Source organism: Chrysochloris asiatica, unplaced genomic scaffold (assembly GCF_000296735.1).
Source record: "Chrysochloris asiatica unplaced genomic scaffold, ChrAsi1.0 scaffold00110, whole genome shotgun sequence".
NCBI lineage: Eukaryota > Metazoa > Chordata > Mammalia > Afrosoricida > Chrysochloridae > Chrysochloris > Chrysochloris asiatica.
In genome coordinates this window covers 3,541,942-3,565,730 of record NW_006408628.1, presented here as the reverse complement: position 1 = coordinate 3,565,730, position 23,789 = coordinate 3,541,942, and the positions used below count along the sequence as shown (strand labels likewise).

Genomic DNA, 23,789 nt, shown 5'->3' with positions numbered 1-23,789 from the left:
TTAGATTTGAATGGCACCTTCTCATTTCTAAAGTGCTTTTCACAAGTAATTATGTAGTGTTCTTGATGAGATTACATTAGGTTGTTTATAAAAACAACATCATTTTGTTTCTTTGTATTGTTTGTACATACATTCTGTGTAACAGATTAATCTCATTGTGTATCATCGGACTTTATATATTCTTGCACATCAAAAGTTGTGTGGATTTCAGAAATAATGTATTCAGTACATAAAGAACAAGTACTCTGAAATATTATTTAAGATTATCAATTTGTCACAAGATAGTGACAGAAGAATTGAGAGTTCATTTTATAAATGTCACCAATTTCTTCACTATAAGGATTTTTTAGTGTTGTTAAATGCCATCGAATCAGTTCCAACTCATGGTGACCCTGCATTGGATTTCCAAGGAGCGACTGGTGTATTACAATTGCTGCTTGTGGTTAGCAGTCTAGTGCTTATCCTAGAATGCCACACAGAGACTCAAACTTGAAAGACAAAACACAAAAGGCGATAAATAACCATTTTTTACAAAACTGAAACCAAACCAAACCCTGTAGGCCAGAGTAGAGAAGCCCCATAAGGTTCCCAAGGCTGTGACTCTTTATGAATAAGCAGACTGCCTAATCTTTCTCCCATGAAGCAATTGACTGCCTCATCTTTCTCCCACGAAGCAATTGGTGGGTTCCAATTGCCAGCCTATTGGTTAGCAGCTGAGCCCTTTAACCACTAAGCCACTGGGTCTCCTTGGACCACTTTTTACTGTGGACCCACTATCTTATTCTACTGAACAATAATGGAGCAAGAATCTTTATGTTAGTGAGTAGCAGAGAACAATGGACTCCTGGTGTGGCACTGTAGGATCAGCACTGGACTGCAAGCCACAAGGTTGGCAGTTCAAACCCACCAGCTACTCTTCTGAAACTCTAGAAAGGGTCGCTATACATCAGAACCAACTTGATGGCACTTAACAAGAGCAGAGAACAAAATTATAGGGTAACATACAAACATTGAAAGTATATTTGCTAGTCTATTAGATCTTGTAAGAGTCAATCTTAAAAATAGTTTACTGTTCTTTGGTTTTTAAATTAAAACTGGAAGGGACCTTTTTTCATGTGGCAGATGAGGAAACTGAGACTCAGGTAGAGTATAATTTGCCAGAAGTCAAGCATGTGAGGTAGAGGAGACCAGTTTTTAGAAGGCAAAGTTTCTTACTCTATGTCCATGAGATTTGTATTGGACATCTAAATTCTTTCTAGGTCTGGAAGCTTTTTTTTTTAATACATAAGAGTCACCCACAACTTATGCCTAGAGGTGTAACCCATCCTGTAGTCAACAGGGTATAAAATGTAAATTCACAATTCTTTAGAGTGGTAAAGAAAGTTAGGAAATCTAAGATCACCATAGAAGCAGTATCTCTCCCTCTCTGTCCCCCTTATAGAGGAGAGGTAATAACTTTGAAATGACAATGTGAATTTTAGGTCTTTTTATCCTTTTATTGTTTTTTTCTCTTTTTTTCCTTATACCTATCTATTATATTGAACAATTAACAGCTAATAATAATAAGGATAATAATTTTTTAAAACTTTTTATTGGGAATTGACTGAGGGTTTACAGACCAGGGCATGAGTTTTACATTCGATAATCTATTCACATGTTGTTTCATCTCATTGACTGTAACATCATTTATCCTTCTTCCATTTGGTGTTGTCTGTTTTCATCCCCTCTTCTTTCCTAACATTTCTGAACTTTGTCCTTGGGTAAATGCTTCCCTTTTGATCTCAAATGGTTGAATATTCTAAGGTGTGTATACCTCCCTAATGTTATTGTTCTCTGTGTAGTCCTATGTACGGTTTGGCTCAAAATTGAGGTGCCACTGTGAGTTCAGTCCAAACCTGAAGGGTGACCAAGGACCAGTCTCTGTCCAACTAGTCTCTGGTCTTGTGTTATGCTTCTGAGTTTTGTTCCACATTTAAGGGTAAATATTTTTGATCTCATACTATATGCCTGATACTAAATTCAGAAGAAAAAACTGGGAAACAGCGTGAGAAATGACTCACAAACTTAAACATAAAACACAATATCCAAAAGGAGATGATTAACCATGTTTTACAAACAAAAAGAAAGCCTTGCGCTAATGAGGTGTTGGCAGTGTTACTGGATTTCACAGTCCAGGAAATGAGTCCACAGAGAAATTAACTCACTTGACCAAAACTGAGCTTCCTATGGGCGATCAGGTTGTGAACCCAGGCAGTCTGACTGGAGAATCTGCTTTGAAGTTCATGGATTTCCATTTCTTACATCAGAGTGGTCAGTACTCATTTTTCATGTTGCATTATTTAGGTTTGATGAAACAGAATGAAGATCAGAAATACAAGGACCTCTCATTCTGTCTCAGTCATGAAACTAAGAGATATGCATTAGAAATGCATGTTTCCATGATCCTAAATATTAGTATTCAGTGTCGGATGTTACCTCTCTCGGCACGACGATTTCTGGCTTAGTCACTGGAGTTGCAGTATAACAGGGATCCAGCCCTGCTTACAAGAGTTGAAATCCTCTGTCCACACTACTGAGACTTCTTCAGTACCTGTTGGGCAATAAAGAAATGAAGATGAAACTCTAGGCTACACCCCTAGCTGAAACTCAGCTTCAGTGAGAATGGGAACTGGAATCCCATGGGCACATTCTACTCCTGGAATGGCAGGGCAGGTCTGTAGGACTTGAAGAATTATTCTGAATAAATATAATTAGCAATTCAAAGGACTCCCAGTAGTTATTTGATTGATGGACATCTGGAGATGCCTAGACTGTTGGGGAGTAAGGGATTCACTGCAGTCTTGCCACAGTGGGCTCCCTCCCGCCCAGAAAAAAATGCTTGTGTTTGGCATGGTTTGCCTCCTCTCATTCCCTTTTGTTTTGCTACAACGCTTAGGTAACCAGCCTCCACAAATTAAAAATCCACAGGAAAGAACGCCTCTTAAACCTGGCAGGACGGCCCTGACGTTTCTCATTCACACAGGGAAGAAGTGGCTGATGCGCCAAGTTTGAAATAGTTCCAGCGTCTTGTAATCTTTACATGCCGTGGCTTGTCAAGAGGCAATTTTTTAAAGTTGAAATACCAGGCTTAGGAATAAAAGCAAACAAAACAAAGTCAAAACAAAACCCTCAAAACACATTTAGACTAAACTAAGCCCATCTATAATGTGCAGCGAGTTTATTTTGTCACCTTTTAACACCTACATACCCAGAAAAATGTAGGCAAATAGTTCCCAATCTCGGAGGAACTGGCTGATTTTTAGGAGCAGTAAAACTCTTCCATAACGAAATAAGTGGACTCCGAGCGATGCAGTCTGTAAAACACGAAGTCACATTTTTGTGAAGATAATGGAAAACGTAATTTTTTCAGGTGTTTGAAAATATCACGAACAGCACAGTGGTACAAATAATGAAAACTCGACTGTAAAAACAGAGCTATTTACACTGTTACTAAACCCAAATATCTTGAGACTGTCACTTACTAACACCCCTGCCTCTTCAAACCAAAAATTCAATGTGCCCTCAAGTTAGTTCCGACCCATAGCGACCCTGTATAGGGATTTCCAGGAGCCGCTGATCAGCTTGAGCCATCCACCTTGCTGTTCAAACCAACCTTGCAATCAAGTGCATTAACCCTCAGCGCCACACCAGGACTCCAAAGACCTATTGTTGTAAGGTGCCATCGAGTCCATACCGACCCATAGCGACCTTATGCACAGCAGAAGGAAACACTGCCCCATCCTGGGCCAACCTCACTGCTGTTGCCATGCTTGAGTCCATCAATGCTGCCACTTGGCCAGTCCATCTCATTGGGGGTGGGGGTGGGGGAGTCTTCCTTTTTCCCTCTGACCCTCCACCTTACCAAACATGATATCCTTCTCCAGCGACTGGTCCTTCCTAACAATATGTCCAAAGTATGAGAGACGAATTTTGGCCGTATTGGCCTCCAAGGAGCACTCTGGCTGCACTTCTTCCAAAACGGATCTCTTGGTTCTTTTGGCAGCCCATGGCACTTTCAATATTCTCCTCCAACACCATACCTCAAAAGTATCAATTCTTACAGAATAAAACTGAGCCATAGGGTTTCCAAGAATCTAAATCTTTATGAAAGCAGATAGTCTCATCAGGGAGCTGCTTGTGGGTTTGCGCTAACAGCCTTGAGGTCAGCAGCCTAACACTTAATGGACCCTATAACCAGGGTTCCTTCCTGACTCTTTTGTTATAGTTAAGTGCCATCCAGTTCAGTTGGTTCTGAGGGTTTCCGAGGAGCGGATGGTGGGTTCAAACTGACCCTATGGCCCAGTGCTTTGATCCTCCAGTTACCAGGAGCCCTCCTTTAGAAAGAAGAAGAAATCCAGCCCATTCCACAAATTAACATTGGCTGAGTGTGGAATAAGGGAACCAACTGCTAAGTGAATTGTATCCAAATTTGTACTATTTTAGGGTTTTACTGAATACCATATAGCCACCGTGTTGCAAATGGGTTAGTGCTGGCCTCAGTCATTGGAATCCACTCAGAGGTGCCCAGGGGAAATAAACCTTGGAGATGTACTTTAAAAGAAGCCTGACAATGAAATCCTTATGGAGGATATTCTTACTCCGATACATAAGGCTTCACCGTGAGTCAGAATAGACTCTATGGCAATTGGTTTGTGTATTTTTGTTTTATACTGAACACCCGCTTTGGTGAATGCAAGATGACCCTACATTCCTTGCGTGTCTTTTGACCTCCAAAGCACATCTTTTGTCTTCAAGGATACAATAAAAATCATAATAGGAGTGAATATTTATTAAACACTTTACTAGCGGTCAGATACTGTGCTAAGTACATTGTACATATTATTGCTATTATTGTGAAGTTGCTAAGTGCCATACAGTTGGCACCAATTCATAGTGACCCTGTATAGGGTTTCTGAGGAGTGGTTTGTGCTTGATTAAACTTGATTAAAGTTGGTTTGAACCACCAACCTCATGGTAGTAGTCCAATGTTTATACTAAAGAGTATTGTCAAATAGATTCCAACTTATAGTGACACTATATAGGGGTTCGGAGGATTTACCTATATAATATGATCCGATTTTACATATGAAGAAACTGAGGATCAGAACTGTCGAGTAATTTACCAGTGTTGACGTGACTCCTGTATGTTGGAGACTAGATTTTGACCCGGCAGTTTTAATCTGCAGATACTGTGGGATTTTTGTCAGGTCACGGTGTCAGTAGGCATAATCCTAATTTCAGATCCATGCCAGTTTACATTTCTTTTTCTTATCATACCACCTAACAGTGACACCATACATTGGACCAGCTATAACAGTGAACTCAGCTTTTGGTTTGTTAGTGAGAGGGGAGATTCGGATTATTAATTTGTGGATTGCGAGATTCATATACATTGTCCATCCTATAGTGTCTGGATTGTTAAGAGAAAATCATTGTGTAGCTTCATATTGAAAGGGTCTGAGGCATCTTTCTGGTGGGGGTTGTGAAAACCAGAGGAGAGAGGTTTGTGCTGACTCTGCTCTCATTGCTGACTTTTCCTGAGGCGTTTCCATGGAAATGATAGCAAGGGAATGAGAGCGGGATTTCAGGTGTTGTGCTCTCCAACATACTCATTAGAGGAAGAGTTGAGAGATCTATAGTAAATAATTCCCTTTTCTAGGAGTCCTGGTGTGGTGCTGTGGGTTTATGCACCAGACTGCAAAGCCGTTTGAACTGCAAGGTCGGTGGTTCAAACTCACCAGATGCTCCTTGGAAACCCTATACAGGGTTGCTATGGGTCAGAATCGACTCAACAGCACTTAACAACAACAATATCTTGATTAGCTCAAGTTTAATGTGGGTTTTTGTTCTGGGAAGCTCAGAACTCATCACCATTCATCTTTCTGCCAGGGATTGCCTCATTGAATTTCTACATTCTCATGAATGCCAGCAACACTAGTTCTGTCTCTCACATTGAAACATATGAATCATCTTTGACTCCTCCCTTTTCTTCACCTCCTATAAACACGAGCTTCCAAGTCAAGCTTCATCTTGTGAAATGTGTCCAGGAGTTACCCCTGCTTTTCCATCCTTCCTGATGCCCCCTGGCTCCAGATCCCTTGTCTCATGCCTGGATTTCTTGGAAACTCTGTACCTATCTCTTCCCATGTGTGATTCCTCAGATTAGTCCACATAAATATTCTTTGGGCCTCCTCTTTGTCTGATTTTCAAGACCTTCATAATCCGTATTAATATAGCTTTTGTTCTTTCTGTCCTATGCAGTGTCTGACAGTCCTCCACTCCATCCCAGTCTCAGTCCCACTTAGATGTACATACTCATGGGTCATCCCTCCAGTACGGTTGCTGTTGAGTCAATTCAGATATATGTTGACCCCGTGTGTGTCAGATAGAACTGTACTTCTTAGGGTTTTAAGTGGCTGATTTTGGGGAGTAGATTACTAGATCTTTTGTCCAAAGTGCTTATAGGTGGACACCAACATCTAATCTTTTGATTAGCATTCAAGCTTGTTAAGTATTTGCACCACCCAGGGACACCATGTTCAATCCCCAGTGCTTATTAAAAGTCTAGACCCTACATTCAAGCTTCCCCATTTAACCTTCCCTGTTCACTCAACCTCCAATCACCTCTCCTTTATTTCTCTTTTGTTGATGTGTTAGTTTATAATGGTCTTTGAGTGCTTTATGCTTTAATCTTGACCCACTTTTTAGATTGGTAGTGCATTAACAGCAAAAATCGTATAATACCGTATTCATATCAGATATGCATGATTCCTAACACAGGAAACAAAATAAGAACACAGTGGTCATGATGTGAGACAGTTTGGGGTATGCATATGGATGGCTGGATTTCAAAATTCACCCACAGGTGACTAGTAAAAGAGCTCAGTGTGAGTCTGAGATGGGAAAAAGGCAAGGAGTTAGCTTGGTTTTGGTTTGGATTTTGTTTCTCAGATGTAGGTAAAGCAGACTGTGCTATTAAACATGTTTATAGTGCTGAAGTGAGGAACAGGGATTGATTAAGGCCATTCCTCCTCTCCAACACAGTCCACCTAGGAATTTTCACCACAAAAGCCTAAGAGTTGTTTTGCATGCACATGGAAGACTTGTGTGTAGGAAAGATTTACAGTCTGCTTCTTGCCTAAGAAGTTCCAGAAAATGTTGGGACCGCTGTTGGATTTCACAGCCAAAGTTCCATTATTTACTTCATCCTCTAACGAGTCAACAGTTCATAATTTTTTAGGAAACATTACTGACCCTTTATATGGCAACATGGAAACACATTCTGTGAAACTCAGAAACTGAGATTAGGGTAAAACTGTGATTTTGTTTGCTCTAGAATTCTTCACAGAGCTGTCTGAAGCAAGCAGAAGGATGGGGAAAGTGATTGTTCCTCTTCCCCAGTTCCTGGCTTGAAATTCTTCTATTCTCTCAAGCAGTGCAGATGGGTGTAGCCTAATACCAGATATTATGACCAAAGGATTTCTTAACTCCTACTCTCAGAATTACTTCAGAGAACTGGGAATACCTTCAGGTTCAATTAGACTTAATTTAGCAAATGGAAAAACAAAGAGTAAAGACTAATTGTTCATTGCATGATGCTTTGTTTATTTATCCCCCTGCCCTTTCTTCATCATTTCCATTTTAAAAAGTGATTTATACCTTACAAGCTTCCGAGATGTGCCAACCTCACTGAAACTGGTTATGGAAACTTCTCTCGCTCTCTTGTTCACTCCTTTTCTTTCCATCCCTTTATATGGAGCAGAGTGGCTCCTATTAATCTCAGATAGGGAGCTCTAACACCCAAGTTGAGGATAAGATGAATAATTGAGTATTTCTAACATGCTCTTAAGTGTAGTAACGTAACTTGCTGAGGTTGCCAATATCAACTCATGTTTTCAATATCACCTTGAAGCTAAGAGCTGACATTAACAAAGTAATTTCAGCTGATTCACCTTTACTTGCCAGGGAGCATGGAAGCCAGACACAGGCTGAAGTGAGGGTCTGGCTACATGGTTGGCTGACTCTGCTTTCCTGAGTGACTGCTTTATTAAGCCTTCTTCTAAACACCACACTCCTAGCCTACCAAATGTAGTCATTTTATGCCGCTTTCTCTATTCAAGTTTTCTTATTCTCTTTGATTAGGTCACGTTGAATCCTTTGTCTTTGATAAATGAACCAGTGTGTTTCTACCATGAAGCAGCCCTTATGGAAGAAATTGCCACAGCCACAAAAGTCTCTGGATTAGAATTTGAATGATCTATACTGTTTTCCCACTAAGAAAATAAAACCTTTGTTTGTTTTGATGATATGTTTACATATTTTTATACAAAATTGTTATTGCGAGAGGCAATAGAGTGTTGACGATCCAGATTCCCTGGGTTCAAGCATAAATTCCTTCGACATGTGTCTTAGATGTTCCAAACATCTGTACACTGGATGTAATCATTGTTCCTACCTTCTTGAGCTGTGTTGACAAGTAAATGAGTTAATATAAGCTAAATATTTAGAAGGAGTCCTGATGTGTCCCTATAGAATAAGTGCTGGACTGCTAGCCACAAGGTCCACAGTTCAAACACATCAGTCGCTCCTTGGACACCCTATATAGGTCCACTATGAGTCAGAATGGACTCAATGGCACTTAACAACAATAACAACAAATACTTAGGAAAGTGGCTGGCACATAGTAGGAAACATATCAATGTTGAATATTATCTTTGTATTATTTAATTATAGTATGTATGTATGGAGTCCTGGTGTGGTGCTATGGGCTAATGTGCTGGACTGCAAAGTTGGTTTGAACCACAGATTGCCGGTTCAAGCTCACCAGCTGCTTCTTGGCAACCCTATACAAAGTCGTTATGGGTCGGAACTGACTCGATGGCACTTAACAATGACAATAGTAATAAATGTATAGGAGTCCTGGTGTGGCATTGTAGGATAAGCACTGGACTGCTAACCAAAAGATTGGCAGTTCACACCAGCAGCCACTCTTTGGAGATTCTATGTGTTGAAACTGAGTCGGCACTCTATGTATAGACTATAGCATCAATTAAGGAGCTCTGGTAGCATAGTGGTTACGAATCGGGCTGCGAACCGCAAGGTCAGCAGTTCGAAACTACCAGCAGTTCTGCGGGAGAAAGATGAGGCTTTCTGCTCCCGTAAAGATTTACAGCCTCGGAAACCCTGTGCAGGGTCACTATGAGTCAGAACCGACTCCACGGTACTTAACATAGTATCAGTTATTAAACATCATTTAATATTTCATCTTCATTTGACAGGTGAGGAAACTGTATCTCAGAACTTTGTAGAGGTTTAATCCAAGTTTTACAGCATTTAGTCATGTCATCATTACATATTTTGTTGTTGTTGTTAAGTGCCATGAAGTCGGTCCCAACTAGTAGCAACCTTGTTTTGCTAGGAGCAATGGGTGGGTTTGAACTGCTGACCCTACAGTGCCACACTAGGAGGCCCAACATGTATTTAAAGGTGCCTATTTTAAAGAGTCCTGGTGTGATGCTGTAGGATCAGCACTGGAATGTTCTCTGCAAGGTTGGAGGTTCAAACCCACAAGCCATTCCTCAGACACCGTACACAGGTTGCTGTGAGTTGGAGCTGACGTAAAGGCACTGAACAACAGTAACAACACTATGTTTATAGGAAAGAAATATGTGTATAAGAAACTATAGTATAGTCCAATGTGGTAAATCTCACAGTGGAAGTAGATATAAGAAAAAGAGACCACAAAGATAGTGCCTTCTACTGTGCCTAGGGTCTGGGTTAGGTCAGTGACATGGAGAGTGTTGTTGTTGCTATGTGCCATTGAGTTGGTTCCAACTCATGTTGTTGTTGATTAGTGTCTTTAAGTGAGCTCCAACTCACAGTCGAGTGGGTTCCAACTCATAGCAACCATATGCAGGGTTTATGAGAAGCAGCCTGTGAGTTTGAACTGCCCATCTTTGGGTTCAAATCTACTTTGAGGTTGAGAGCTTATCCTACACTGCCACACCAGGACTCCGATTCATAGGTCTTTTCGATGTCCCTTTGTACAGATTCCCAGGCTTTTTAAACTGGAATTTGGTAGTGATGGAGGTGGAGGTGGAGCTAGTAGTAATGAAGATGGTGATGATGTAATGGGGGAGAGCAAAGGGAGGTTGAGAACCAAGCAGTTTCAATTGCAGGGTAATCCCGAGGTCATTCTGATGCAACTTACATTTTGAAAAGCTATCCTTATTTCCAATTATATTTTCTTAGACTAGTCTTTCATTCTGTTGTACATAAGGTCACTATGTATCAGAATCGACTCAGTGTCACCTAACAATAACAACAACATGTTTGATACGTTGCGTTTTCCACTAGTTCACAGGTGTTAAAGGGAACCAAGAAATAAATTTAATTCTATGAATAATTCCAGGGGAAGAATTTGTGTGAGCTAAGTCACAGAGTTCTGTGGGTTAATGCTCCAGAATGCAAAGGCATTAAAACTGCAAGGTCAGCAGTTCAAACTCACCAGCTGCTTCTTGGAAACCCTATACATGGTGGCTAGGGTTTCGACAGACAGCACTTAACACCACCACCAACAAGTCAATGATTGCTAGTATTCTCTACTTCATTGTAGCATTGAATCTTTCACTGCAATCCACAAGATGTCAAGTTTGACACTATTTTTCGTATCTGCTGTTAAAGACAACATTTTCAGGAAAATTGAGAAGTGGAGAAAGCCTTTCCTTAGGGAGAGTTGACAGATGGGTGCCTATAGCAGGATATGTTTTTAGTCTCCTGAACCTTTCTCTGTACATGGGCGTTTCTCCAATGGTTTCATGGCTAAATTACATGCCCAGGAAACCCACTTCCACTAACTTTAAGTGCTCCACACTCTCACTTGTTCTCACTGTGCTGTTCGTTTCCATTGAGTTGGCTCTGACCCATGGGAATCTTCTGTACAGCAGAAGGAAGCATTGTTTGTCCCGGCACCATCTTCATATTACTGGGTGGCTATTGTGTTATTCCGTCTCATCAAGGCATTCCTTTGCTTTCACTGATCTTCTCATGCCTTTTCACTAAAGAAAAGGAGAATGAGAAAATGTCGAAATCTTTTAATTGTTCTGAAATTGCTAAACTATTTGGAGATGGTGAAAGATGCTCTTGTAGATTCATATTCTGCAAAGATGTGCCCAGGACCATGATGCATAGAACTACGTTCTCTCCTCCAATTGCTTGCCATTGAATGATGAAATGAAGAAGCACACCGTAAAAGGTTATATGTCACAATAGATCAAAATGGTAAATTAAAAAGAACTTCTTCCTTATTAACGTTTTGATCTGTTAAAGTAAAGGAGTGAAATGTCACTCTTTTCACAGGACTTTACATCGTGTTTTTGTTGCTAAGTGCTATTGAGTCGGTTCTGACTCCTAGTGACCCTGTATAGGGTTTCCAAGAAGTGGTTGGTGTGGTTAGCAGTCCAGTGCTTATCCAACAGTGCCACACAAGGAATCTGCTTTATATTATAGGTACACACATGTTTATTGATTAATTAACATGTACAACAGTTCAAATACTCCTAGAACCATGCACAATGCTTGACACATAGAGCTACTCTAAATATTTTGTAATCAACTCTTATACTATGGAATCCTGGTGTGGCGCTGTGGGTTAATGCATCAGACTGCAAAGTCAGTTTGAACTGCAAGATCGGTAGTTCAAGCTCACCAGCTGTTCCTTGGAAACCCTATACAGAGTCACTATGGGTCAGAATCGACTGGACGGCACTTAACAACAACAACAACTACAGTCATGCATCATTTAACACCTAGGATACATTCCGTAAAACAAATCATTATGTGTTTCCGATGTTGCTTCATCTACAGAGGCAATGCCCAGATTATGAGTAAGTTCTGTTCCTAAATTTATTAGCTGAATTTCTATGTGAGTTGGAATTTATGTGGCATTGTAGGATAAGCACTGGACTGCTAATTACAAAGTCAGTGGTTCAAGCCCACCAGTCGCTTCTCAGAAACCTTACGCAGGGTCGTTATGGGTTAGAGCCAGCACTTCTCAATAACATATATTGTACCTTTCTATGCATATAAAATGAACTGACTCGACAGCACTTAACAACATCATGTATAAAAAAATACAGAAACACTTCCAGATATACTAAAAATATTTAACATAGTAATACAGTAATAATTATGGTAATTTGATGCATGTTGCATGATAGAACCATTGTTATTATAAACCATTGTATATACCGCAAATTTTTAATATAGGCTTTACAGGGGTTAGGACCACAAATGAGTCTGTGGTCAGTTGTTGTCTGAAATAACTTTATGTGACCCATAACTATATTTTATGGACATCTATTTTCAAATATTTTCGTGGCAGACCTCACTAATTAAGTGTTGGAGCCAAGACTGAATTTCCTTCTTACTAGCCAAATTCTCATTCTGTTCTCCATGCAACCTGTCAAATAAGCCACTCATCTCTGTTAGAAATGATCACCTTGCTCTTGGCACAGCTAATGGAATCACTCTTTGTAATATTGCCTGGCACTTAGTAGTTACCTAACAAATATTTGTGGAACAAATGAATGGATTTTGGTGCAACAATCAGTGAAGGGTAGTGATACGAAGAAGTCTGTTCAAATTTGCTGAGAAGTTCATGAACAACTCAGGGACACGTATCACAGTGCTTGCCTCTTCTGCAGGTTATTATTTTGTCATATTGATTGAAATGACACCAAGCATAGACCACATGGAGCTCCTGTGGTTTGAGAACATTAAGATCTGATGACCACACATAGGGTTCTATGGAGAATGAGCATCATATTGCATCATTGTTTAGAATATCATCTCTTCAGGAGTGGAGTGCAGTGAGGGGGAAGAAGTGACAGTGGATCGGCCGAGATTTCGCCCTTATGAGTAGCATTCTACTTTGACATTCAACCTACAGAGAAAGGGAAGTAAATAAACTACAATGCTACACAGCATACATACCTAAACTCTCACTTACCTCTACACAACTGTAACAATGTATCCTGGCAAAATTTTGTACCAACTTTGAATCTAATCTACTTCTGAAGTGCAATGCATTATTGAGTATCTGTTTTAGACATATTCTTTGTAAACTCCCACAAATGACTTTGCCTGATGTGTCAGGGTGAGAAAAGGTGGGGCAGATGCTGATAAGATGATATGGTTCAATTGTGGGTGATTACTAACAGTATTGGGCTTGGTCACTTTTGCCATTTTGCTGGATATGAGTGAGCCATCTCAGAAGCTGGATGTGGGATGGCACTCCCGTCATAGAATAGCCAGGAATTTCACCTTCTGATGATTTCAGTAAGCACACTTTGTGCAAATTATCACTGGAAAGATGTTCATCATACGAAGATGCATAGGTCTGTTTCTTGTCAGGAGAGCAAAGCAGATCAACAGAAACTCTAAATCCGTTGGTCCTAAAAATACGCCTTAAATCAGGCACTGTAAGTGTGTAAGTGTAGCCATCGCTGTCCCACCCCATAAGGACTAGACCATCCTTTGTGACACAGGCTTCCATGGAGGGAGCAATACTGCTGAGACATGGTGAACGCAACCAGAACATCCCCACCCCAACAATTTCACACTTTGATAGTTCTCTCCAAATCTCACAGTGAATGTGAGATGCTTCTGAGGGAGGGTCATCATAATATTGGTAAAAACTGCTAGATTGAGCTTACTCAGATCATAGTATCTTTTGCACATCTCCGGCAAAAAGACAAACCACAGATGACTGAATGTTCTCGTCCATCCATTGAAAGGTCACTTCCTGGGAGATAAGGATAGATCTTAAGATCGTGAGGTTCTTGGTTACTTTTTGGCTGTGGGTTTCCCTGTCCATGGAGTAAATAAAACAAAGTGACTTTGGGTAGGAGGCTTGCATGTAGAGTGGGGTGCCCACAAGGAATTAATTGGAGGAGTTAGTTTTGTTGACCCATGCTGAGAATTAGAGTGGAACAGCGTGCCCTGTGGGCATTTATCAGCAGTCCTAGAAGAGCTTGTAACATTGCCAAAGCTGGCAGAGGCCAGGCCAGAGGGACTAGGGCCTAAGAGAGGCTTCCCTGGGGGCGTAGCAGAGGAAAGGTGGTCCTGACTAGAAGAATTGTACCCTGAGAATTCTAGCCCTGAATTGTAACCTGTTCACTTCCCTAGGAAACCTGTAACTATGAGTATTGTACCTGAGTTCTGTGTGACCATTGCAATGGATTATTGAGCTCAGCTGAGTAGAGAAAGCTATGGGCGGGATGGTGGGGATGGTGGTTGGTGTTTGTGTGCTCCCTCATTGATTCTGACTCAGGGACCGTGTATAGGGTTTCAGAGGCTGTATATCTTTATGGGAGCAGAAAGTCTCATGTTTCTCCTGCAGAGTGACTGCTAGATTTGAATTGCTGACCTTGTAGTTAGCAGCTCAGTTTGTAATCCACTATGCTACCAGGATTCCTTATGGGAGGGATGGTAGATGCCAGTTTTTACGTCTTTGGAAGCTTCACATGGCTTCACTGAATCCTGTTGACTTAAAGACCTGTTTTTTTTTTTTTTTTAATTGTGTACTAAACAGAGCTCTGGAAACCAGAAAACAAACAAAATAAAACAAAAACCCCCCAGAACTTCGTTATATGGATTATATTCCTTTCATGAGAATGCCAAGAAATGTTGAACGTTAAGGTCTTTATTTTGTTGATTTATGTTTAGTTTTATGTGGAAGTTTGGCATTAAATAGATAATCCAGAAGGTAAATGACAGGGACCAGTGGATTTCATCGGCAGGTTCATTTCTTGGGTTATTATGAATTCTGTGACGACATTAGGTAATGTAGCTAAACCTCTAGAAAAATAAAGAGTTCGCTTATTTTCTGCAATGTTAGTGCAAAGAGTATCACATTTTAGCTCGACTAAAACCTAAAGCAAATGAACAAGAGTGGAATTAGGTTAATCTTGAGCATTAGGAAAGAGTGCTTAAGGTATTACAGCTGTGATTCCGATTTCTATTTTTGTTATATCGATTTCTAGACACCTAGATATGCACAAATAAACTATGATAGCGTCATGCAGACTCTGGAGGGAGAAACACAGGGTCTTTCAGTAAAACCATTGGTAATCAAGTTGGGGCAGCAAGAAATACCATACCTGACCTAAATACCCAGAATTCATTTCATAACCAACACTGATTGAAGGACTGAAGAATCACAAATACACCAAGATTTTCTTAAATTAAGCTTTTTAAAAGTTTGAGAAGTTAGAAATTGCATTGTTGCTACAATTTAAGCTATAGCCTGAGGAAAATTAATGTAATAGTTAAATTTTTTCATAGAAGAGTGAACAAAGCCTTACTTTGAATGTCTTATTTTGCTTCAAGGAAACCTTTTCTGATCCTTTATACTGTTGTTGTTGTTATGTGCTGTCGTGTTGGCTCTGACTCATAGCGACCCTGTTTCCAAGGAACAACTGGTGAGCTTGTACTGCCAACTTTGTGGTTCAAACTGACTTTGCAGTCCAGTTCATTAACGCATAGCACCACACCAGGATTCCTTTATCCTTGTTGTTAAGTGCCGTCGAGTCGGTTCCGACCCATAGCGACCCTGTACAGGGTTTCCGAGGGTATAAATCTTTACGGGAGTAGAAAGCCTCATCTTTCTCCCACGGAGCGGCTGATAGTTTCGAACCGCTGACCTTAAGGTTCGCAGCCCGATTCGTTTTATTCCCACCATTGCCCCTCCCTTGTCATTTTAATTCAGTTATATATTTATGTGGTGTCTGAATGCTCTGTCTTTCCTTCAGAAGGTCCATACCCAAGCCTGCCTTTCACCAAGTATAAGCAGCATCTAGCATATAGTGGGCATTCAATAGATAAATAGATGGCTTAAATAATGTTCATTAGATTCTAATGGGAAATGAGGTTGCATGGGTGAAAAAGGACCAGAGTATCAAACAGTATGGTAATGACACTGGATTTTTAATAATCTGATAAGCAATAAAGAGTGAGATACGGCAACAAGAATGTGACATTTTGTAAATATTATTCAGATAAGAATAAGTGCAGTCAGAGTGCTCCTTGGAGGCCAAGATGGCCAAACTTCGTCTCTCATACTTTGGGCATATTGTCAGGAGGGACCAGTGGCTGGAGAAGGATATCATGTTTGGTAAGGCGGAGAGTCAGAGAAAAGGGGGAAGGCCTCAATGAGATGGACTGGCCAAATGGCAGCATCGATGGACTCAAGCGTGTCAACAGTATTGAGGTTGGCCCAGGATCAGGCAGTGTTTCCTTCTGCTGTGCATAAGGTCGCTATGGGTCGGTACCGAATCAATGGTACCTAATAACAAAAACAATTCAGATAGTGCCTGGAAGGCTAGGTGAGAAAAATTTGAAGGAAAAATAAGTGAACAGTTATTAAATTATAAAAAGTGGTAGACACTCATGCTTGCACAATTGAAGAAATAGACCTGAAGAAGAATAAATAAGTCTTAAGGATATTAGAAAGAGAGATTCAGTAGGACAAAGAGAATATCGGATTTGGGAGGAAAAATAAAGGTTCTCTCCTGGCTTTTGACCCAGCAATCTGAGAGACCAGAACAGCAATAAGCAGGACTACAGCAGTGATCTCTTTCATGGAAAGTCATCTCTGAATCTTGTAACAATCCTTTGCGATTCATGAGTGTGATTACCATTTAACAGATGAGAAAATCAAGATTTATAAGTAAGTGTAACCGACTGGTAAAAGCTAGGGGCCTTGTGGTCAGGGTGTTTAATTCATGTCTTGACCTTTGTGACCTTGGGAAGTCATTTAACCTCTCTGAGCCTCAGTCTCTTTATCTCTAAAATGGGAATAACCAAAGTACCTACGTCATAGAATTGCTGGGGAGTTAAATAAAATAACATATCTCATAAGGTAACATGTAATAAGATAATTTGTGTTATCACAGAGAAGGATGCCAGGAACATACTCAGTGCTCATTAAAAGACTATTCTGTTTAGGCAACATGCTCAAGATAAAATGCTGGTAATCTCCAGAGCTTCCGACTTGGCCTCAGGTTTTCTGATGCATTCCTTATGCTCAAGCGTAGCAACAATTGTGAAGTTGGCACAGAAAGAAACCAGGTAATGTTTCTTTCTGATGCTACCAACTTGATGGTACCTAACAATAACAGCTGTATGCTACATCATGTTACTATTTCACGGGGGGAAAAAGAAAGGAACAGGAGTAGAGCTGTGAATAGATTTGTTGTTTGGTAGCCAAAGGATGATATTGTTGTTAAGTGCTGTCAAGTGGGTTCAGACTCATAGCGATCCTGTGTATGATTTCCAAGGCTCATCTTCCTCCTGAGGATTGGCTCATGAGCTTGAATCGAAGACCTTGTGGTTCAGAGTCCAGCGTTCATCTGACAGAGCCTCCATGCTCCCCCAGAAGATACCACTTATTGACTCTCTTGTTTTAACAGTCACCAATAAGGTGTTTGGAGGGAGAAAGAAGATAAAAACAATGAATCTAGTGTGAGATTTGGGAAACGTCATAGATTGCTCTTCGGTTTCTTATCTGAGATCAACCCACTGCTGCGGACTCAATTCTGACTCATAGTGACCCTGGGTAGCATTTCCAAGAATGTAATTCTTTTCTGGAGTCTCATCTTGCTCCCACTGAATAGCTGGAGGGTTTGAACTGCCCACCTTGTAGTTTGCAGTGCTTAGCCTACAGTGCCACCAGGACTCCTTTTTACTTAGAAAGTGGCTTATGTATGTGAAACCCAGAGAAATGCTGGATAAAAATCCTCTTTATGCAAAATTAGTCCTGGAATCTTTGTGACTGCCAGTGTTAACAGAACTTGCTTCTCATCTGACTCTGCGCTGTAGAACTGAAGGCGATAAAGATGCTACATTGGCTGTTTACAGTTGTGAAGCCCTCTACATTTTTATGGGATCAACATTGGAAAAGATTCCTCCTTTACAAGGCCCCAGATAGCAATCACAAGGGGAGGTAAATTGATCAGAAAATGTTTTCTGAGCACAGGAATATTCAGTGATTTTCTGGTCTGTGTGCTAATAGTAAAATGTTGTCCCTACGTTACTAAATCTGTGCTATTGCTCGTCTGCTTTTCTTGAATATAGGAATTCCCAATAGTTGTAGAGGATTAACAGTTACTCTTTCCCTATTGGCAGGCTCCTCCTTTCCCATGCTTAGACGAAGGAACATGAATATCATTTAACAAGAACATAAGTATTAGCCAGATTGAATCCAACCAAACCAGATTAGGTGTTAATCTGCATTTTTACTCTTTCTGTATGTAGCTCTTATGTGTACAGTGGGAGGCTGAAGTACCAACACTTTCTTTAAGTATTCTAACCAAGATTGGATTTGATTTCTTGTTGTTTTTTAATTTGGTGCTGCTCTCCTAGCTCTTCCAGTGTGCTGACACTTAACATATGTTCAGTATTTGTTGGATGCTTGGATGGATGGATGGATAAAATTCAAAACATACAAACTTCCTTTTTGCTACTAAAATATGTTTGGAGAGCCATGTTTCACATCACCATCATGCACCATCCCCAGTAACAAATGCATGATCATAACTAGGAATTAACACTTCTTTTTTTCCCTCAAAATGTTTCCATTCTCATTTCCTTTACCTTAATGAAATAAATGACCTCTTCCCAGTTACTAAAATCTTAATTTTGGATGATGACAAATGAACTGAATCCAGTGCAATCCCAGCTACTGAAATCGAATGGTTATGCATTTATATTGTGTTTTATGAGTGGTCAAGTCGATTCTGACTCATAGCGACCCTGTATAGGATTTCCGAGACTGACTGGTAGCTTTTAACTGCTGACCTTGAGGTTATCAGTCCAGTGTTTATCTTACACTGCCATACCAGAGCACTACATTATGTAAGACTAGCCTGATTGCTAAGGAGCCCTGGTAGTGCATTAGTTAAACACTTGGCTATTAACTAAAAGGCTGGCAGTTCGAACATTCCCAATGGCTTCTTGAGAGAAAGATCTGACAGTTGGCGCCTATGAAAATGGTTGTTGTTAAGTGCTATCGAGTTGGTTCCGACTCATAGCCACCCTGCATAGGGTTTCTGAGGAGTGGCTGTTGAGTTTGAACAGCCGACCTATCGATTCTAACGACCTTGCAGTACAGTCGTATCCTAGAGCAGCACACTAGGACTCCCTATAAAGACTCCAGTCTAGAAAACCCTATGGAGGAAATTCTATGCTGTCACATGGGATTGCCGTGTGTATGGATAGAATTGACAGCATTTAACATCATCAAAAACTCAATTGAAATGTCTAAAGAAACACAACTAACAAAATACAGGGTTTTATTTTATTTTATTTTAAAGTTTTCAACACATCTAATACTAAATTCCCTTTTTTCCTTTCCCCAAACTAAGTCACTTCCTAATACGGGGCATAGATCCACCATTTACCCAGCCATCCTTCCCCTCACCCACATTCCTTAGTCACTAAGTCTTGTCAATTCTTCCTTCAAATGTCCCTTGACACTCTGTTGTCTCCACTTCTGTGACTGCTGCCTTAGTTCAGATCTTCATTTTGTCTCTCCACTGTAACTGTTGTAGCTTTTCATTCCATCTAGCCTCCTTCAGTCTATCTTTACTATAGTGCCAGTTATTTTTCTAAACATGAATCTATACAAGCCATCTCTCTGCTTAATATCCTCGGACTCAACCTGATTTGTGGTATAAAATCAAGACTAACATATGACACATAAAACCTTTCATGAGTTTTCCTGGACCTTGCTCTTCAACACCACCTTCTATATTGACTTCTCTCCCCATCACAGACAGCTACATTCATCACACACTCAAACTCCAGTCCATCTCAACAAATTAAAGAAAATGTAGCCATAGTGCTCTAAGTAAGACCTGAAACATTCGATCATGTAAAATGCAGGAACCTGTATTTCAAGGATAATGAAATGACCGGGTGAGCTAATTACTTTATTTCTGATATCACTTTATTACATTATCATGGGGTTTTAATTTTATGCCAGCTTCTTGTGAGCTTTCTTACATTTATGCCTTTGCATATATTATTCTCTTTCCCTCTGTCATTCTCTCACTAGCACAGACTTGTTCTTCAATATTCATGGAAGGTGCCACCTTATACCACTAATTCCATCTCCTCCACTTACCACCTGCCTCAAAATCATATTAGGAATCCAAATTCCCTACTTTAACAACATGCTCAGTGCATGACCCTCTCATTATAGCAAGCATTATATCAATTATAACTGCTTGAAGATATGCTTATGTTTTCATCTTATCTTCCTAGACTTCCCACCATACAATGTATACCCACACTGGTATAGTGAATGATCTTATGTCTCTTCTAGGCATAGCCCATAACTCCCACCAATGTTTCTACCTTGCTGGGTCTGGTTAAAAGATGCTGATAAGATGACATGATTCAGTTGTGGATATCAGCAGAGTTAATTTAATTGTGGAAACTTGAAACTCTAGCATGGGTATAAACTGAACCCTATCAGAAGCAGGAAGGTGATTCCCACTACCATCAAAGTAGAAGAACAAGGCATGGGGTGTGTCCTTTTGACCCCAAGATTCCTGCACATGGAATCTCCTTGACCCAGGGACCGAAAGCTGTGATGTCAGAGGAGTGGCAGAGGAAAAGCAGCAGCAGAACCAAGAGCCAGAGCATGAGACAGAGCAGTGGGCGTCCAGCCCACAGAGTAGGTAAAGCTGAGTGACTTTGCTAGTAGAGTGAGGTGCCTGCAGGCACTTTAGTGGGGAAGCTAGGTTTGCTGACCTGCAGAGCTAGAGTCGAGTGCCTTCAGGCTGAGGCTTATGGTGGATGGTGTGTCCTGTGGACATTGCTAAGCAGCTGACGGGAACAAGTGTGCCCTTAGCATTTTCTGATCCTGTATTATAACCTGCTAATTTCCCTGCTAAATCTTGTAACTATGAGTATTGTGCCTAAGTTCTGTGTGGCCATTGCAACAAATGATCAAATGCAATGAGAAGTAGAATGCTGTGGGAGGAATGGTTGGTGCTTCATTTTCTGCACTGCACTGTTGTTGTGGTTAAGTGCTGTAGAGTTGGTTTTGACTCATAGTTACCCTGTATGGGGTTTCCAAGGAACAGCTGGTAGGTTTGAATTGCTGACCATTGAGGTTAGCAGTCCAGTGCTTATCCTATAGCACCACACCAGGACTCTAAAATATGGCAGTGGTTGTGTGCCGTTGAATCAGTTCTGACTCACAGTGACCCTATATTGGGTTTCAGAGGCTATAAATCTTTACGGGAGCAGAAAGTCATCTTTCTTCTGTGGAGCAGCTGGATTTGAACTGCTAGTCTTATATGTTTGGCTGCTAACCACATATGTTATATGTGGTTATATGTTACATGGTTATATGTGGTTATATGTTATATGTGGATAGCATCCCAACATATAACAGCTATGATGTCATTTTGGGTAAGAATTTTATTTTTCATATCTATATTTGCTCTTAAAGGAGGTCTGGTGATGTAGTGGGTTACAGATTGGGCTGCTAACCACAAGTCAGCAGTTCGAGTCCAGCAGATGTTTCTCAAGAGAAAGAAGAAGCTCTCCGCTCCCATAAAGATTTACAGCCTCAGAAACCATACATATGGTCACTATGAGCTGGAACTAACTTGACCGCATACAATGACCACCACCATATTTGTTTTAAGATCCAGCCCAGTGGCAAACACATGGGAGAAATGTGTACACTAAATGGAAGCTTAAAATTTGTATAACAGTAAACCATTCAAAAACTTATTTGACGCTTAGAGCTTTCCAGGCTGTTAGGAAATTCTAATCCACTTTGGCCATTCATAATTAGTAGGTAGATAATGTTGTTGTTGTGAAGTGCCGTCGAGTCGGTTCCGACCTATAGCGACCCTGTATAGGGTTTCTGAGGAGCAGCTGGTGAGCTTGAACCATCGACCTTGCAGTTCAAATGGCTTTGCAGTCTGGTGCATTAACCCACAGCGCCATATTGGTATGTAATAATTCTCTGGTAATTAAAAGTCAGTGAGCTCTGTGGGTTTCCTCCCCCACAACCTTGCTAGCAGTTGATATATTTACAATGAAAGCAAGTCTCACAGTTTGCCACACGGGAAAACTCTAATTAGTATGCACGCAAAAGTAGTCATGTGAACCTGTTCATGTAAGCTTCAAGTCCCAGTGCTTCGTCCTTGGGACATTCTAACAAGGGTCTTGCTCACAAGGTACACTGGAGGCAATGCAGCAGCTGTACAATAGCAGCAGTGAGCATCCACCTTTACATTTACATTTAAGTTCCTCGTGGAAGTACACTGATGATTTATTGACTATTTTCACCCTTCCTCCTCCTTTCCTTTCCCCTACTTTTTCCAGTAACTGCTCCACCTTGTATGTTGTTGTGCTGTTAAGTCGGTTCAGACTTGCTAGTGACCCTGTATAGGGTTCCTAGGGAGCAGCTGGTGAGTTTGGACCACCGTCCTTGTGGTTCAAATTGACCTTGTGGTCTAGTGCTTTATCCTACAACACCATACCAAGACTCCTCTGCCCTGTAAACTTACTTATAAATATGAAGTACTAAAGTGCCTAGAGAATGAATGGGTGGCATTCTAAGTTATAGAAGGAAGATGCTTATCTTTGTGCACGTAATTAAGAAGCTAGAATTGTTAGATATAAAAGCAAATTAATTTAGGCAAGGTCTTGTGTACACCCGCAATAAAAAGCATTTATATATGAAAATTCACATTTATTGAGAACTTCTTGTTATCTTCATAGTATCAGTCTGAGGAAGATGTTTTTGTCTTCTTTTTGTTCCTGAGAAAGAGAGGCAATGAAATCAGTGGGCCAAATTTTTGCAGCGGTAAAGATAGAGACAGACTTGAATCCTGGTCTGGGCAAGTACCACACAACTCTTCTTATGATGTGTTGCCAGAAATTTTGAAAGCTTGATCTGGTTCAGCTAATTTCAATGAATATTTACAAAAGTACAAGTCCAATACATCTAAGGAACAGGGAGTTCACTGTAACTGAGATTTGGACTTTATCATACAAGCTCCTTTCATTATCACTGAACACTGTACTATCCATTTTTCTGTTCATTTGTCCATTCAAAATAATAATTTTCTGAGCTTCAACCTCGATTACATTATGAAAAATCTATACATGGTGTGTTGTTGTTATTAAGTGCTGTTGAGTTAGTTCTGATTCATAAAAACCCTATATAGGGTTTCTGAAGAGTGACTGGTGAGCTTAAACTGGTGACCTTATGGTTCAAACTGACTTTGCAATCCAGTGGATTAACTCACAGTGCCACACCAGGACTCCCTCCATATATTGTATGGTTGGTATGGTTATGTGCCGTGGAGTCGGTTCCAACTCATAGAGACACAGTACAGGGTTTCCGAGGCTATAAATCTTTAAAGGAGCAGAAAGCCTCGCCTTTCTCCCACAGAATAGCTGGTAGTTTCGAACTCCTGACCTTGTTGTTCACAGGCCGATTTGTAACCACTACTCTACCAGAGTTCCTTTGTATGTGGTTGTTGTTGTTGTTGTTAGGTGCCATCGAGTCAGAACCGACTCATAGCGACCCCATGCACAGCAAAACGAAACAATGTCCTATCCTGGGCCAACCTCACTACCGCTGCCACACTTGACGCCATCAATGATGCCACCTGGCCAATCCATCTCGTTAGGGGTCTTCCCCTTTTTCTCTGACC

The 23,789-nt window shown here is 40.6% G+C and overlaps 1 protein-coding gene across 1 annotated transcript in view; it reads left to right on the top strand.

The window, feature by feature from the left end:
• Positions 1–23,789, top strand: part of ABCA12 (ATP-binding cassette, sub-family A (ABC1), member 12) — a 221,686-nt gene that overhangs the window by 17,421 nt on the left and 180,476 nt on the right. The gene's annotated exons all lie outside the window — the stretch shown is intronic.